This window comes from Mustela nivalis (genome assembly GCF_964662115.1).
Source record: "Mustela nivalis genome assembly, chromosome: 4".
NCBI lineage: Eukaryota > Metazoa > Chordata > Mammalia > Carnivora > Mustelidae > Mustela > Mustela nivalis.
The window spans coordinates 140,395,665-140,412,275 of record NC_139023.1 but is presented as its reverse complement, the minus strand read 5'-3'; the positions used below and the strand labels follow the sequence as shown (position 1 = coordinate 140,412,275).

Genomic DNA, 16,611 nt, shown 5'->3' with positions numbered 1-16,611 from the left:
ATCACTTCCCCAAATGAGGGGAAGACAGAATTAGATAGTTTGCTACACAATAAATAGCACACATTCTACCACAAAAATTGATATTTAATTGAAAAAGAGGAAAGATCAGTGAATCTGGCTAGACTGCTTCTGAGCTGGAAAACTATAGTTCACTAGACTATGAATTAGCAGAAAATGGTACAAATCTATTAATTATATTTTTTATGAATAATTATCCACTAAAAAGCTTAGGTAGGAAATAAACCAGTAAAGTATGTATAAATGGGGCTTTTTTAAGATTTTATTTATTCATTTGAGGGAGGAAATAGAGTGAGAGAGAACACGGGATGGGAGAAGGTCAGAGGGAGAAGCAAACTCCCCCACGGATTTGGGAGCCCAAGGCAAAACTCGATCCCGGGACTCTGGGATCATGACCTGAGCCAAAGGCAGTTCCTTAACCAACTGAGCCAACCAAGTGCCCTATAAATGAGTTTTTTTAAATTGTCATCTCAAAACATATATAAATATGTAAACATACAACTCAAAACATATACAAATATATAAAGTAAACATTAATCCATCAGGCTGGGCCTACATGACTTGAAAAGTAGCCAGAGTTGAGAAAGGTCCATGCATGCGCCCATATGTGCATGTATGTGTGAAATGTTGCTAGAGTTGAGAAATGGCAAGGTATATATGTGTGTGGGTATGGGTAAGCACATGTATATCTATTTTTAACTATTGATATTTAAATTTATTTTTAAATATGTAGAAATATATAATCTCTATGGTCCTTAAAACTAAGGAGCCCCTTACATTCTACCTACATAATATCCTACATAATACCTACATAATATCCATCAACTGCTCCTTTTTTGCTCTTTTATAAACTCACAACAAAAGACAATGCTGCGGTACTTACCTTTACTACCAAAAATATTCATATGTTCTAAATGTAATACCTTTTAGAGTCTGAAAGTCCATGTATATTCATCCCTGACGACTACTTTGTGTTACTCCAAAATTCCTTTTTCTCAGCATCATCCTTTTCCTTCTAATGTCTCCTTTTCATCCCTAATTTTGTAATGCTTTCTTTCATGTTTAGGAACCCAAGGTAGTCCTCAGGACTAAAATGGCTGCATACCACTATTTTGTTATTATAAGGTTTGGGTTTTTTTTTTCCTAAATTTCACTCAGTTAACATACAGTGCAATATTGGCTTCTAGAGTAGTATAAGGTTCTACTTTATGAATAATATCAATAAAAACACTAATAGAACATATACAGAATGAAAAGTAGATATAAAATCACTCAGAAATTTGACAGTAGTAATTGGCTAGATCTAAAAGAAGATAAAACAATGCACTGTTAAGGAAAGAGCAATGAACAAGAAGTCATGAGATCTATATTCTCACAATGATTCTGACATGAACAGGTTACGACCATGGATAGATCACTAGACATCTCTAGGTCTTAAATACTCTCTTTAAAAATTTCTTTAAGCTATATTATTTTATGATTCAATAATTTACAAACATTTAGAAATGCATGACTCATAAGCCTCCAAACTATACTCTTTCAAAATTCACAATTGCCACACAACTGAAACAATAAAGATCTTATATTTCTCTCACTGAGGTAAAAACTAATAAAAAATAATAGAAATACAAAAAAAATAGAAATACCGTTTAATTTCAACTGTTTTCCTTCCAGCAAAATAAAATAAACTGACAAATAGTACAGAACAATCAAACTTCGTGAAGTATATCCCTGAAAGAAGAATATGTGTGACATCCTCCACCCCCTCAGAAGCAGGAAGAGGAAAATAGAAAAAAGCAGAACTCTAAGGTAAGGTTTTTGATCCTGGTGCCGAGGATCCCACACCTTACTTTGCAAGCACAGAAAAGAGGGATAGATATCTAGTCTCAAGAAGTTGTCTTATATCTAGTAATGTGCAGGAATAGTAGATGGAGACAAATACAATGGTCAAATGGACCTTTAAAATACCCCTGAAATATCTTATGCCACAGAAAGAATCAGAAAACTATTTCACAGAGATGTACAGTAACAGGGACTTTGAGGGGATGAGGAGAACACAGCTGTGACCTTTGCTGACAGACAGCAGGAAATCAAAAGGGATGATGACACCTCAAAGGATGCCATAGTCAAGGAACAGAAGCATATGCTCAATTCTCAGCTCTTATATCCAGCATAGCACTCCCAGCAAGCCACTTAGAAATTTGATATAGCACCACATTATGAGGAGGCAAGATCTTAAACTCTCTTGAGTTTTCATTTAGATCACTTAACCTGAAGGAAAATCTGAAAATGAAAATTAACCTTAGTTAAACTAAAGGAAGTTACTTTTCTTGCTAGGGGGGAAAAAAAACAGAAAGAGAAGCAAGAGAATATAGTATATATAATTCTTCATTTTATTTTAACAAGTATTTACTAATAGTATTTTTTCTCAAATCCATTTTGACTAAAACTGCAACAGGTAGGCATTTTTACTGTAAGGTCATAGAAAACTCAAAATTCCACATGGATGAAATAGGTAACAGCAGAGACACTTGAATTTTAAGTGGACAGGAAACATCAATTTATTTTCATTAATGTATACAAACTGATTTTAATTATAAGGTAAAATCAGGACTATGCCATTTATATTTCACAAACACTTTAAACAGCATTTAGGTGAGACAGAATACCAGTTCAAATTACTACAACTACAGAAAATTCACCATCTAAAAACTTTTGTGACCTGAACTCGAACTGGTTTGTCACACAAAATATTTTTTTCTTTTAATTAAAAACAAATTAAACATGAAGGACAATATAAAAGTAGACAAGTCCAATTTTTATAGATGCTCAGAGACATAGATTTATTATTACTACTATTACTACATTAGACTTTTTGCTTTCCCAAACATCATCTATAAACCCGTATTTGTTAACTTATAATAATTGCTATCTAATCACCTGGAGTAAAACTTTTTCACTAGTTAAAAAATTATTAGACAATATGAAAAAGGAAATGAAAATAGAAATCTTATTTACACTTTTGAGTATTGTTACAAAAATCTCACAATTCTCAAAGACATCATTGTGTGTTGTCTATAATCCATTCCTAAACGTAAATTATTAACATTTAACATCACATAACAGCTACATAAATACATGCTGATAAGAATTAATAACTCCATGGTATTATAACAACATTGCATGGTGACAGCTGATAGCTACACTTGGTGAGCCAGCAAAATGTACAGAGTTGTCAAATCACCATGCTGTACACCCAAAACTAATAATACTATGTGTCATCTATACTCCAATTAATGAATAACCCTGATTAAAATAATAAGTCCATAAGAATAGAAAATTAAAAATTTTAATAAACCCAGCTGTTAGTCAAACCCAACAAGTTTTCTTAATACTAATACTGTCTACAATCTTTAAGAAAGTTGCCAAAACTGAAAAGAAAATTCATTAATCATGCAATCCTAAAGCATTTTTCTCCACTTCTGAGGCGATTATCAAAGAAGGTGTTAGGCTAAACAATGTCATAAACCACAGCTCAATATAACCTTTGGTGAGTTTTAATAGTTGAAAGAAAAGCTTAACGGTTATCATCTTACATGATCATTTCAATATTTCATCACAGTATTTACAATTGTATAGTGATGCAAAATGCTAGTACATTTAGAGGTCTTGGTTATTCTTTTCCCAAAGGTACTGGTGAAAAACACGTTAAAAGCCTCAAATCCAACCACTAATGCAACTAAGTAATTTCAAAACACATTTCAGCACTTTGGAGAGGAAGGACTGAAAGCACAAGTGAGTCAATAATTTCATACCTGTTCTAAGTTATATTTAATTGACTATCACTTCCTAAGGCTATAATTGTTGATTAGTCCATTTTTACTAAAATATACTTTTAGCTTACTAATGCTCTTAAGTCATGCAACATCAACAACAAAGATAATATATATTAGTGAAATTCATTAAACAAATATAATTTTCCAACAAATTTCAAATATATCCTTTTGATGGTAAAAGTCTTTTCTTAGGGTTGGGAAAAGAAAAAAGAAGAATTCATTAACCAAATTAAGTCTATTCCTACCATCAACAAACAAATATAAAGAAAAAGGGCACCAAGTAATGTGCTATGTATTAATTTATATTATTTTAATACAATTCTAGCTTCTTTAAAGTAAACTTGATAGTTCTATATAAACTCAATAATCTCCAACATATTTTTGTGTTTTGAATTACTATATAACTTATCTAGATTTTAAAAGTAATTTCCAAATATTATCATGTTCTAAAGTAAATAAAGTCAGGCCACAAACTGTCAAGACAGACTACATATACTCCAGGCTACCACCTGTTTTTTTTTTGTTTGTTTTTGAGGGGAGGGGGAAAATCATCAATGCTGACATCAACTGTAGTATCTATTTTATTCTGGTAGACTAATTATTAAACTATCTCTTATACCCCCCCCCCCAAAAAAAGAGAGAGAGAGAGAAAGAAAGGTATATAATTAGTGACTTACAGAGTAAAAGTTAAGAACAAAATAATAAATAAATAAATAAATAATAGATAATAGCATATGAGAGAGGGTAAAAAATGTCTCTACAACTTGGAGAAAAATCAACTCAAGGAAGCAAATCAATACTTGCTGCAGAACTCTAGAAAATCCAAGTTGAAGTCACTGAGTACATATGAAGATGTTGAGAAACAGGGATAAAAACAGCTTAAATGAATGAATAGTAGTATATAAAACACTGAATTCCAGATCCTCTCCCCATACTTTATCCCCACCACAGTAAAACATTAAAAGTTTACTTTTCAGAGAAATCAACCTCTGGACACTGTAGAAAGCCATACTGCAAAAATCAAATAACTTGAAAATAACTTGAATGGATACCTACTCAACTATGCAGTGTTAAGACTTCTTCTCTGAGTAAAATGAGAACCCATAATATTTAAGGGTCTACCAATGGCAAAGACAGCTCATTCGTCACCAGTAGACAACTCACACACAGTTGCATGGATTATTTGTGTCTTACACTTAAAGATGAGCAGATAGCAAAGGATTACCAGTCATTACAGGAAGACTCATAAAAATGACAGACACCAAAGAAATAATCGGGGGGAAAAAAAACTCACAGAAAATATTGTTAATAGGTATAGAGAGTAAGACTAAAGAAAAATACAATTTACATAATTAGAAAGAAAATATTTCATGTAAAACAATCAGAGCAGAAATTCTGTCTTATTCACTGGTATCTCTCTGCTCCCATACTAGAGTTCTTCACAGAAAAAGAACCAATAGTATAGAGATAAAAATTGTATTTATCTTAAAGAAATGGCTAACACAATCATGAATGGTTGAGTTCACAAGCAGAACACCCAGGAGAGCCAATAGTGTAGTTATATCCCATGTCAAAAAGCCTAAAAATCAGGAAAACCAAAGGTGTAATTCCAGTCTGAGGCCAACAGGCCCAAAACCCAGAGAGAGTCAGTGTCTCAGTAGGCAGGAAAAAGTTGATATCCCAATTCCAAGGCACTCAAGCATGTGGAATTCTCTCTACCATGCGGGATGGTAAGACGTTTTGTTCTAGTCAGGCCTTCAACTGACTCGTGAGGCAGACCCACATCAGGGAGGCAATCTGTCCTGTTCAACCTATCAACTTAAATGTTAATCTTATTGAACGAAAAATACAGAGTAATGTTTGAACAAATATCTAGACAACCATGGTTTAGTCAAGTTGACACATAAAATTAACATTAAAGCTCTTACTCCCCCCAACAATAACAACAGCAACAAAGGCAAAAAAACAGAAAACTAGAAAATGCTCTTAGAAATTACAAGTATTTCGGGGCACCTGGGCAGCTCAGTGGGTTAAAGCCTCTGCCTTTGGCTCAGATCATGATCTCAGGGTCCTGGGATCTAGCCACACATGAGCCACTCTACTTAATGTCTCTCTCTCTGCCTCCCTCTCTGCCTACTTGCAATCTAAAATCTTAAAAAGATCTAAAATCTTAAAAAAAAAAAAAAAGAAAGAAAGAAAGAAATTAAAAGTATTTCAAATAAAAATTTTAAAAGTACTGGAAGATGTTGAGCAAGCCTCTTAGTAAAATAAAAGATAAAATGAAGAAAAAACAGATAGAAATGGATATGAAAATCAGAAAATTCATATAGTTCAACATCTAACTAACAGGAGTTCTAGAAACAAAATCAGAAAAAACAGAGAATAAGAAAATTCCCTAAAAATAATTCAAGAAAATTTCTCTGAACGTAAGTACATACTTTTTCAGACTAAAAAGGTTTACATAAAATACCAAAGATAATGAATTTAAAAGATGCACCCACACCAAGGCATAAGGCAGGAACAACAATTTTTAAGATAATAAAAATACTGAAAGCTACCAGAGAGAAAAAATTTGGAAAGATTCTAATTTTTAGCCCCTAATACCAATATCCAAATAAGCTTCTGATCAAGTTTGAAAGTTAAATAAGAGAAAAGAAGTTTCACATAGGAATGTCTAAAAAATTTTACCCCTCATGCATTCTTTCTCAAGAAATTACAAAGGAAGTACCTCATCAAAATTAATACACCCCATTATCATCCTCCATAACTGCTCAACTTTATTCTTCTAATGACATACTTATTACTCACCAGATTTCATTTCTGCCTTTCCCTTTTTTTTTTTTTTTTAAGATTTTATTTATTTATTTGACAGAGAGAAATCACAAGTAGACTGAGAGGCAGGCAGAGAGAGAGAGAGAGAGAGGGAAGCAGGCTCCCTGCTGAGCAGAGAGCCCGATGTGGGGCTCAATCCCAGGACCCTGAGATCATGACCTGAGCCGAAGGCAGTGGCTTAACCCACTGAGCCACCCAGGTGCCCCCTTTTCCTTTTTTTAAATTCTCTACTATATTTCCAGTGCTAGAACAGTGACCAGTACCTTTCAAATCTGAAGGTCACTGTGGGCAGAAGACAGACACTGCAGCTTAAGAGGGAAGAGGAAAATTCTGGGGTGATAATAAACCTCCAGATAACAGCTTTCTACAGACCAACAGAGTAACCTTAATCCAGACTGGAAGAGAAAAATAGAGAACTATAGGTACTACACCTCTAAGAAAGACATCTGAATCAATAGATAATAGGTGTGTTTGATCACACTGGCACAAATTTTATGATTCCAGTGGAAAATTTAGAAATAAATATTTGGTGGATACAGAGAAACTTCGCAAAAAAAAAAAAGGAAATTATTAATTCCAGAAAAAGAAAATGAAAGTGAGGCAAGCAAGTGAGAGGGAGGGAGGAAAGGAGGATAATCCTGGTACATTTTGTAGTTCTGCTGTGAATACTTACATTGTCATAATAATGTAAATGATAAGTATCGTTTTAACAAAATATTATGATGTAACTGTACTAGAAACAACAGAAAATATGAAGTGGAAAGAAAGAACAATATAAGAAATCCAAATGTCATCTTCCATAGAAGACATTGCCAGGTAATGTCTAAAATAGAAAAATCAAGAAATAACTATTAAATCATTTACAAATATGAAGATAAGTGGCAGAACTCAACAACTAAGATTTAGTGAATGTGGCTCCTTCCAGAAAGTAAGAACCACAGGAGAGAGAAAAAAACTGAGGCCGGGAACCACAGTTTTTCAGTTTAAGTATTAAAATTGTATGCTGGGGCACCTGGGTGGCTCAGAGGACTAAGCCTCTGCTTTCAGCTCAGGTCATGGTCTCAGGGTGCTGGAATCGAGCCCCGCACCTGGCTCTCTGCTTAGGGGGCAGCCTGCTTCCCCCCCACCCCTATATATATAAATAAATATATATTTTTTTAAAAAATCGTATGCTAACTAGACAATAGGTATTTATCCAAAATATTATAAAATATCTCTAAATAACTGAACAAGCATTCAAGTCTTACAAATACTTAAGGTATCAGAACTATGAAAATATAGGGCCACGTGGGTGACACAATGGGTTCATCAGAACTATGAAAATAGAGGGGCACGTGGGTGGCACACTGGGTTCGACGCTAAATCTTAAGTTTTGGCTCAGGTCATGGTCTTGGGGTTTTGGGATCCGGCCCTATTTTGGGCTGCGCACTCAGCACAGAGTCTGACTGAAACTGATTGAAACTATCTCTCCCTCTCCCTCTGCCCTTCCCCACTCTTTCTCACTAATAATCTTTTTTTAAAAAACTATGAAAATATGATCATATCATAAACCATTAATAATTATTTTTAAAGTCAATATTCTACACCCTATCAAATGAAATTAACTCTAACTCTACTGCTTTTGCTCATAAAATATTCTTTTTTGTAAGCATTGATTTAGTGATTCCAACACAAATTAAACAGAGGAATTAAGAATAATTTAATAAGAACCTAAACTCATATCAAACTTTCATTTTCCCTATTAAATATATAAAAATTTAAAGGCTTGTGCTCTTCAATGAAATATCAGTACTAATATTTTAAGATGTTACAGTTATACATGCCTTTGTAAAATAAATCAAATGGATTGGATATAGCTCCAATTCCCTAAGTAGATGACAGAAACACTAGTAGGAGTCAAGGGAGGAGGCCACAGAGGAGAGCTCAAATAACGAAGGGAATGTATTAACACAAAATTGAGAACCACATTATACACAGGACTAAAGGTCAAAACTAGAGAAAACTTGTTCATGGTCAAGATATAGTAATCTTAAGTGCTCAAAGTAAACGATCAAGAACTTTTCAACAGTGTTTGCGCTTTATGTCAGCACTCTCTCAACAGCTTATCTAACACAAATCCGAGTAACCACATACCAGGAAAGAGTATGGCATAATAGTAAAGGTTTTATTCCACTGTCTCTTAGAGGGTAAAACAAGCCATTACCCGAGATAGAATAAAATACTGCCCTTTGGAAAGTTGTCGTTTCAATGATATCTGTGAACATACACTTCTAAAATGCACATCTAATTTGTACAAATATTATAGCTCAGTTTATAAATGAAATATATATAAATATAGAGATAGATCACTACAGACTAAAGGAAAATAGAAAAGAAAAAGTATTAAAGTTGAATTGGCAAATGGTTCAATTTTACAATTGTTTATTAACAAATATTTCTAATGTCAACTATGAACAAAGAACTGAATATTTAGAACACATATATTGGAATAAAGAATGCAAAAGTTTAAAAATTCAAAAGACTGAGATAACCATGCAATTAATTATGTAAGTACTATAGTTTTAAATTATTTTTAAATAATAAAAAAAATCATCTTACCATTGTGTTTAAGCATACATTAAATACATTTACAAGTCCCTTTAAAAATCTGTTTTTAAACTTTTTCAGGAAAAACATATTCTCCAGCCAATAATGATCCTTCAAACAACTTCCAAACTGGAATCAATTTAGCCAAGATCTTTTACTAATCAATACAGAAATCTTGATTTCAATAAAGGTGACAAAAGTTGCTCTAACCCTTTCCAGCTACAAGCTCTCAACAGATGATCATCATTAAGCTTATATCAAGGCTTCACATTCATGAGCTATATAAATGTGTCCTGTTAGTACATGGTCAGTCTATTTGGCAACTCCAGTTCTCCAGACATATGGCAACTGCTGCCCTTTGAGGTCTGAAGTCAAGTCTTTAGGGAATCTCAAAGCCTGCACTGAAATTACAGAGAGTGTTCATTAGAGACTGCTGGAGAAGAAACATGAAAGACTTCCATTAAAACTATATAAAATGGCTAATTATTTTTAAAAGATTTTTAAATCCTCTAGTGTACTCAGCAACAATAAAAAATATTTACCAACTGCATTATTTTTAAAAGCACTTTCATGACATGGCTGAAAACAGCTTTCTTCATGCCTTCCCATCCCCCATACCTCAATATACCTATCATTTTATAAGATCATCAAGATTTTCTATCATGGGAGAAAACAAAATTATCTTATACCTCAACTCTTTCTACAGATCACTGTATTTATGAAATGAAGGTAGTTTTAGAGGAAAGTTTTCTATTCTAATATTTATTTTAAATTAACATATATTGTGAACTTAAACTCAGCCAAGCAGGGTTTTTTTTAAATGCTTCTTTTTTTATCCAAAAAAGTATGGCTCTATTGCATTTTTTTTTTCCATCTTAAACTAACAATCATAAAAAGTTAGAATAATATAACATACAGAATAATATAAATTACTAATCACCTATAAAAGGGCATTTTTCAGATAATATTGTGGAAAACATATGAAGATTCAAATGTCTAAAATTTTTTTAAATGTCAGAAAATTAACAGGAGTTAAAAGAAATCTTATGTCAATGCTTTCTGGGATTTTGAAAGACATCAAAAAGATAAGTATTATCTAATTAATAATTGCTGTCATTTTAACTTTTCAAATGTGTAGAAACTTTTAAACATGAGAGAATGATCATTTACTAAGGTTCACAACAAAATACTACTACAGAATATTTATTTCGGTAACAAATCTCTATAAAATGTTATACAAAATTCATTAGCTTGCCTCAATCATTTCTCAAATTCACATATATGTTGCTTTCTGACAGCCTAATCCCAAAAACCAATTACAATCTCAATCCATATGTAAAAAAGATAACAGAAAGCAAATACATTAAACCAGTTTAAAAGAATAAAAATCTAAAGAAAACAGATTACGAATGATTTATACGAATGCCTAGTGCTGAAGTTAATTACAAGTAACCCAATAAAATAGTGCTTTTATTATTGTACAGCAAGTAATAGCTCTAGATGTAAAAACCAGAACTCTTTCTGCTGACTTTTGCATGCCTGATCCCACAGCACACAACATTAAGAATTAAACATGTAGTAAATAAGGCATATAGAAAACAGCAGTTCTTAACTAAAAACAGAGAACTCTCCTGCTGTTTAACCATTTGGGGTCTTCCACTCTAAACAGAGACCACTGTAAACCGATACTATGTGTTCACTGAGTAAATTCTTAATGTTAATACAAAGTGAGATTTCAATGTCGGAGCAATTTTACATAGGTGAAAGGAACTGCAAAGCATCGCATTCATTTTAATATTCATTAGGGGCAAATAAAATATCTTTTATGTTTATTCTATGAAATGATGATTCTTTAGAATTAAATTTTTCTAAATTCATGCTATACCTATCTATAAGGCTTTGGTCCTGATTCTAATGTATATTATCTAAGACACACATAGTACATGCTACAGTAACATGTTATAGTTCTTGATAGCCACAAAGTGTAACCAATAGTGCAGCCAATTACGGTATGCTTAATGACTCTTCTGGTATAGAAGACTTTACTGTCCAGAATGATTCTTAGCTCTTTCTTTCTTTTTTTTTTTTTTTTTTAAGATTTATTTATTTATTTATTTAACAGAGAGAAATCACAAGTAGGCAGAGAGGCAGGCAGAGAGAGAGGAGGAAGCAGGCTCCCTGCTGAGCAGAGAGCCCGATGCGGGACTTGATCCCAGGACCCTGAGATCATGACCTGAGCCGAAGGCAGCGGCTTAACCACTGAGCCACCCAGGCGCCCGATTCTTAGCTCTTTCAAATGATCCTTAGCTCTTTCAAATATTTATCAATGCACCAATACAATTCTAGCTGATAGTATAATGCAATAGCTTCAAGTATAATGCAAAAGTCCTAAGATATGTTGGGATAAACATCATCATATAGGCCATTCTTTGACCCACAACATAACTGAAATAGTGATACAATGAAATACATGATAACCCAGTTTTGAATCACAAATAAATCAGGACTGATGAAACATATAATCCATAACACATCTCTGCAGCAGTATTTTATTCCTATCAATTTCATCTCCATTAGGAATACATGTAATATTAGCTTATTTTATATTTGGGGGGTGTGGAATAACTTCACAAATTGGTTATTTGTCTCCTCAGCTATGGCGAAACATTTTAAAGGTGGTACTCCCTCTCTCTGATTTCTCAACACTATCTGATTCAATTTTCCTAATGCTTGTTAAAAAAATTATACACTGTCAGGTGAAGGCAAGAAGGTAGTGCACTAAGAACACCCCGAATTCATCAAAGCACTGCTAGATAGGTAGTGGCTGAAGGAACAAATAGACACAAACTTTAAGACTTTTCTCTCAAACTTACAGATGCCAGAAATCCAACATCAGTTTCACTGAACTAAAACCAATGTGTTAGCAAAGCTGCTCCCCTACTGTATGCTTTAAGGTAGAATGTATTCGCTGCCTTTTCCAGCTTTTGGTGGCTATCAGAATTCTTTGGCTTGTGGCCACATTGCTCTGTTCCATGTTCACACTGCCTTCTCTGTGTGCCTCTTTTTTTTTCCCCCTTAAGATTTTATTCATTTATTTGTCAGAGAGAGCAAATGCTCAAGCAGGGATAGGGGCAGAGGGAGAGAGAGAAGCAGCCTCTCCGCTGAGCAGATAGTCTGACATGGGGCTCAATCCCAGGACCCTAAGATCATGACCTGAACCTGAAGACAGACGCTTAACCAACTGAGCCACCCAGGTGCCCCTGTGTGCCTATCTTTTAATAACTATCTGACTCTCACTTATAAGGATAGATGTGACGGCTTTTATGCCCACCCAGACAATTCAGGAGTATTCCCTTATCTCAAAATCTTCAACTGAACCACACAAAAAATATCCAGTCTCTAAATACAGTAGCATTGACAAAGATTCCAGGGATTTCATATGAATATTTCTGAAGACCCATTTTTCATCCTATCACTAGAGAAATCAAATTAAAACAACAGAAACTGTGAATCGAAGAAAAGTGAAGTTTACTAACAAGTTCAAAAAAGTCAAGATTCAGAGAAATAAAAACATTTTTTAAAAAATTAATATGACAGGAGGGGCACCTGGGTGGCTCAGTAGGTTAAAGCCTCTGCCTTCAGCTCAGGTCATGATCCCAGGGTCCTGGGATTGAGTCCCACAGCGGGCTCTTTGCTAGGCAGGGAGCCTGCTTTCCTTCCTCTCTCTGCCTCTCTCTGCCTACTTGTGATCTCTCTCTCTGTCAAATAAATAAATAAAATCTTTTTAAAAAATTAATATGACAGGAGCTGGAAAAAGTTTTTAAAACAAGTTAACTTCACTAAGTTTGGGCTCTAACAGTGACTGAATTATGATTGGTTTTGTTTGCAGTTCCAGAAAGTCCATTTAGTTTGCAAAGTATAAAGCCTATCAGGCTACATGAAACTGAAGGCTGGGCTGTGGAGCCACTAATAACAAGCAGATAATCACCTAGGGCAATTTCTGACAATTAGCAGCAAAGCAAAGATACCATGACCAAATGTCCAAATAAATAAGGCAGTAGTCCAAACTTGGAGTAAAGACTGATAAGAAATAGAAAGCTTCTTTAAAAAAGTTCTCCCCCATTATTTACTTTCTCATTGCTACCAAGCAACTTTCTTCTTAACTTACAATACTAGCAAATAAGACCCTATTCTCACAAATTAGGTTAGTGCTGCAAAACAATAATGAATCTTTTGAATAGAAACGAATATGATGAGACAAACTCTGAAAGATTAAGCAAATACATAGGCTTCCTTAGGTAAAGGAATAGATCATCTTTCCTCTAAAAAAGGAAAAGTAAGAAACCAAAATTAAATCTGCCCTCAACTATGTAGCAACTGATAACAAGAATAAACTGACAAATCAGAAGACCCAATAAAACAAGACCTCTGTTTTGGGGCTCCTGGCTGGCTCAGTCAGTGCAGCATACAACTACTAATCTCAGAGTTGTGGGTTTGAGCCCCATGTTGGGTGTAGAGATTACTTACAAATAAAAAAATCTTTATTGGGGCGCCTGGGTGGCTCAGTGGGTTAAAGCCTCTGCCTTCGGCTCAGGTCATGATCTCAGGGTCCTGGGATCGAGCCCCACATTGGGCTCTCTGCTCAGCAGGGAGCCTGCTTCCTCCTTTCTCTCTACCTGCCTCTTTGCCTACTTATGATCTCTCTCTGTCAAATAAATAAATAAAATCTTTAAAAAAAATCTTTATTAAAAAAAGAAAATACCGCTGTTTTAATTGAATGCCCAATGATAAACTTCCAAATAATCTTCAAAAATATTTAATTACTATCAAAAAAGAATGCAGTATACAACCAATATTTAAGGACGTTAGTACACATTATCATATTCACTATATGTAAATGCACAATGTGGAAAAGAAAGGATCAGGACGATATTGAGAACAGGTTTAGGGTTAGAGAGTTTGGTTTTTGATAAACTACCAAGAAAATGGCATGATATACAAAACACATATGTCAAATACCTGAATACTATTCATAAGGCAGCACAGAATATAAAATAAAACAGCTATTGGAGACCTTGAAAATAAGGCAAAGGAGTTTGAATTTGTCAAGACAGTAAACTATAGCTTCTCTTAGGAAATCTAGAGACTCTCCTAGGAAAGTAAATTTGTCACAATGTACTGAAGGAGGTAAAATCAACAGAAAGGAAAAAGGTCATTTCACTAATAAAGGAATAAACTGGATCGTAATCTGTGATACTGTATAGAGGCTCTTTTTCAAGCGATAACCCCCTATGTCCCTTACTGTCTCCCTCATTCTGATAGGACTCAATTGAAACTCATCATAGTAAACAACTGTTAATGATATATTTGGCCAGGAAAAAAAGTTAATCATTAGTGAACTAGATTAACTGTTAGTAACATATTTCTCAGCCATGGTAACACAGAGGGTGTGCTGAAAGTAATGTAGTAGGGGGCATCTGGGTAGCTCAGTGAGTTAAGCATCCCACTCTTGATTTCACTTCAGGTCATGATCTCAGGGTTATGAGAACGAGCCCCATGTTGGGCTAGTGCTAGGTGTGGAGCCTGCTTAAGATTCTCTCTCCTCCTCTCCCCTACCACCCCCCTTAAAAAAAAGTAATGTAGTATAAATTTAAAGGACTGAAGTATACAAAAAGACCCTTGAAAATCATTAGAGCAGTATCCCTATAATGCCATCAATCTCACTTATCTTCATGTATATAGCTGACCCCTGAACAACACAGGGGTTAGGAGCACTGACCCCACACAGCTGAAAATCCACATAAATTTCTGACTCTCCCCAGATTTAACTGCTAATAGCCCACTAGTGACCAGAAGTCTTACGGATTAGTCAGCTAAGGCATATTTCATATATTACATGCATTAATATATTATATTCCTACAATTACATAAGCTAGAGAAAAAAATTAAGAATTTTTAATTAAGAAATTTAATTTGTAATTAAGAAAATCATAAGGAAAAGCAAATAAATTTATAGTACTGTATGCAAAAAACATCATATAAGCAGACCCACACAGTTCAAAGAGTGCCATTTAAGGAGCAACTGTACTTTACTGGCTTTCCTAAAAAGAGCTATCACTACAGCTAGCAGAGAAAATAATAGAATCACCCTTGGGATCCTATGAAAAATGTTACCCATTAACCATGTCTAGTTGGAAAAGGCAATAAACTGCCCATCTATGAGAACTCTCCCATCTCTAATATTCTATAGATCAAGATGAAAATGTACTAGACTCTGGGCACCTGGGTGGCTCAGTGGGTTAAGCCTCTGCCTTCGGCTCAGGTCATGATCTCAGGGTCCTGGGATCGAGTCCCGCATCGGGCTCTCTGCCTGCCTCTCTGCCTATTTGTGATCTCTCTCTGTCAAATAAATAAATAAAATCTTTTAAAAAAATGTACTAGACTCAGCATATAGCCATTGGAAGTAAAAGAAAATATTAAAAGAGACACTACAGAAAATGGTGGCTTGAATTTGTGAGGCAAAGATCTAAAAAAACAAATTAATTTCATGAAAAGAAAACAAGAGTCACTTTAAAATACTGAATGAAGGGAGATGATCTCGTATGCTGTTAAAAACACATTTGTTAGGTAGAAGCTAGGTATGAGCAGTGGAAGGAATGCCCCAAGACAGAAACCCAAGTCCTTGAGGGGAGAACAGAAACAGAAGCTGGAAGTAAAGACGATGATAAATAGGCCACACATTATGAGCCCAGGAGCACAACATCCTAACTCTGTGGCTTCCAAGAACCTGGGGCTAACAGACCAAGAGCCACAGATGCAGAACATGTGCTTCCCTCTTTCACCTCTGCCCCAGGGTAATCCCTACATACTTTATAATACATTTGCATTGCACGTACTGCCCAGCCTCCAGAGGGAAAGGGGGACATGACAGTTCAGGTACAAACCCTATAGGATAGAAAACTTTTCCTCTCAACCTTTGGGAAGACTTCCCTAAATGACTGGAAGCAGCCTCCATTAGAGACCACCCTCCACTGTACATCCCTGCTGTTCACAGCCCAGAGAGACCTAGTATTATCCAATCCTAAACAACCTAGGGGCTAATTCCACCCCCGGGAAGCTGCCTGCCTTCCTCTAGAGAGCACACTGCTGCTTTAATAAAACCGTTTTCTGCTTTCACTTTGGTGCAGACCTCTAATTCTTTATTGAATAAGCGCTAAGAGCCCAGACATAACACTTTTCACACTGACAGGTTCAGAAACTAGTAACTAATTTACAACTTACTTTGCTCTAAGAACTGTTTTAAATACTTTCTCATGTTATCTACCACAATCTCTACTAC

General features: G+C 34.8%; 1 protein-coding gene across 2 annotated transcripts in view; it reads right to left on the bottom strand.

Annotated features, from left to right (window-relative positions):
* LRBA (LPS responsive beige-like anchor protein) overlaps nt 1-16,611 on the bottom strand; it is a 730,800-nt gene that overhangs the window by 467,090 nt on the left and 247,099 nt on the right. The gene's annotated exons all lie outside the window — the stretch shown is intronic.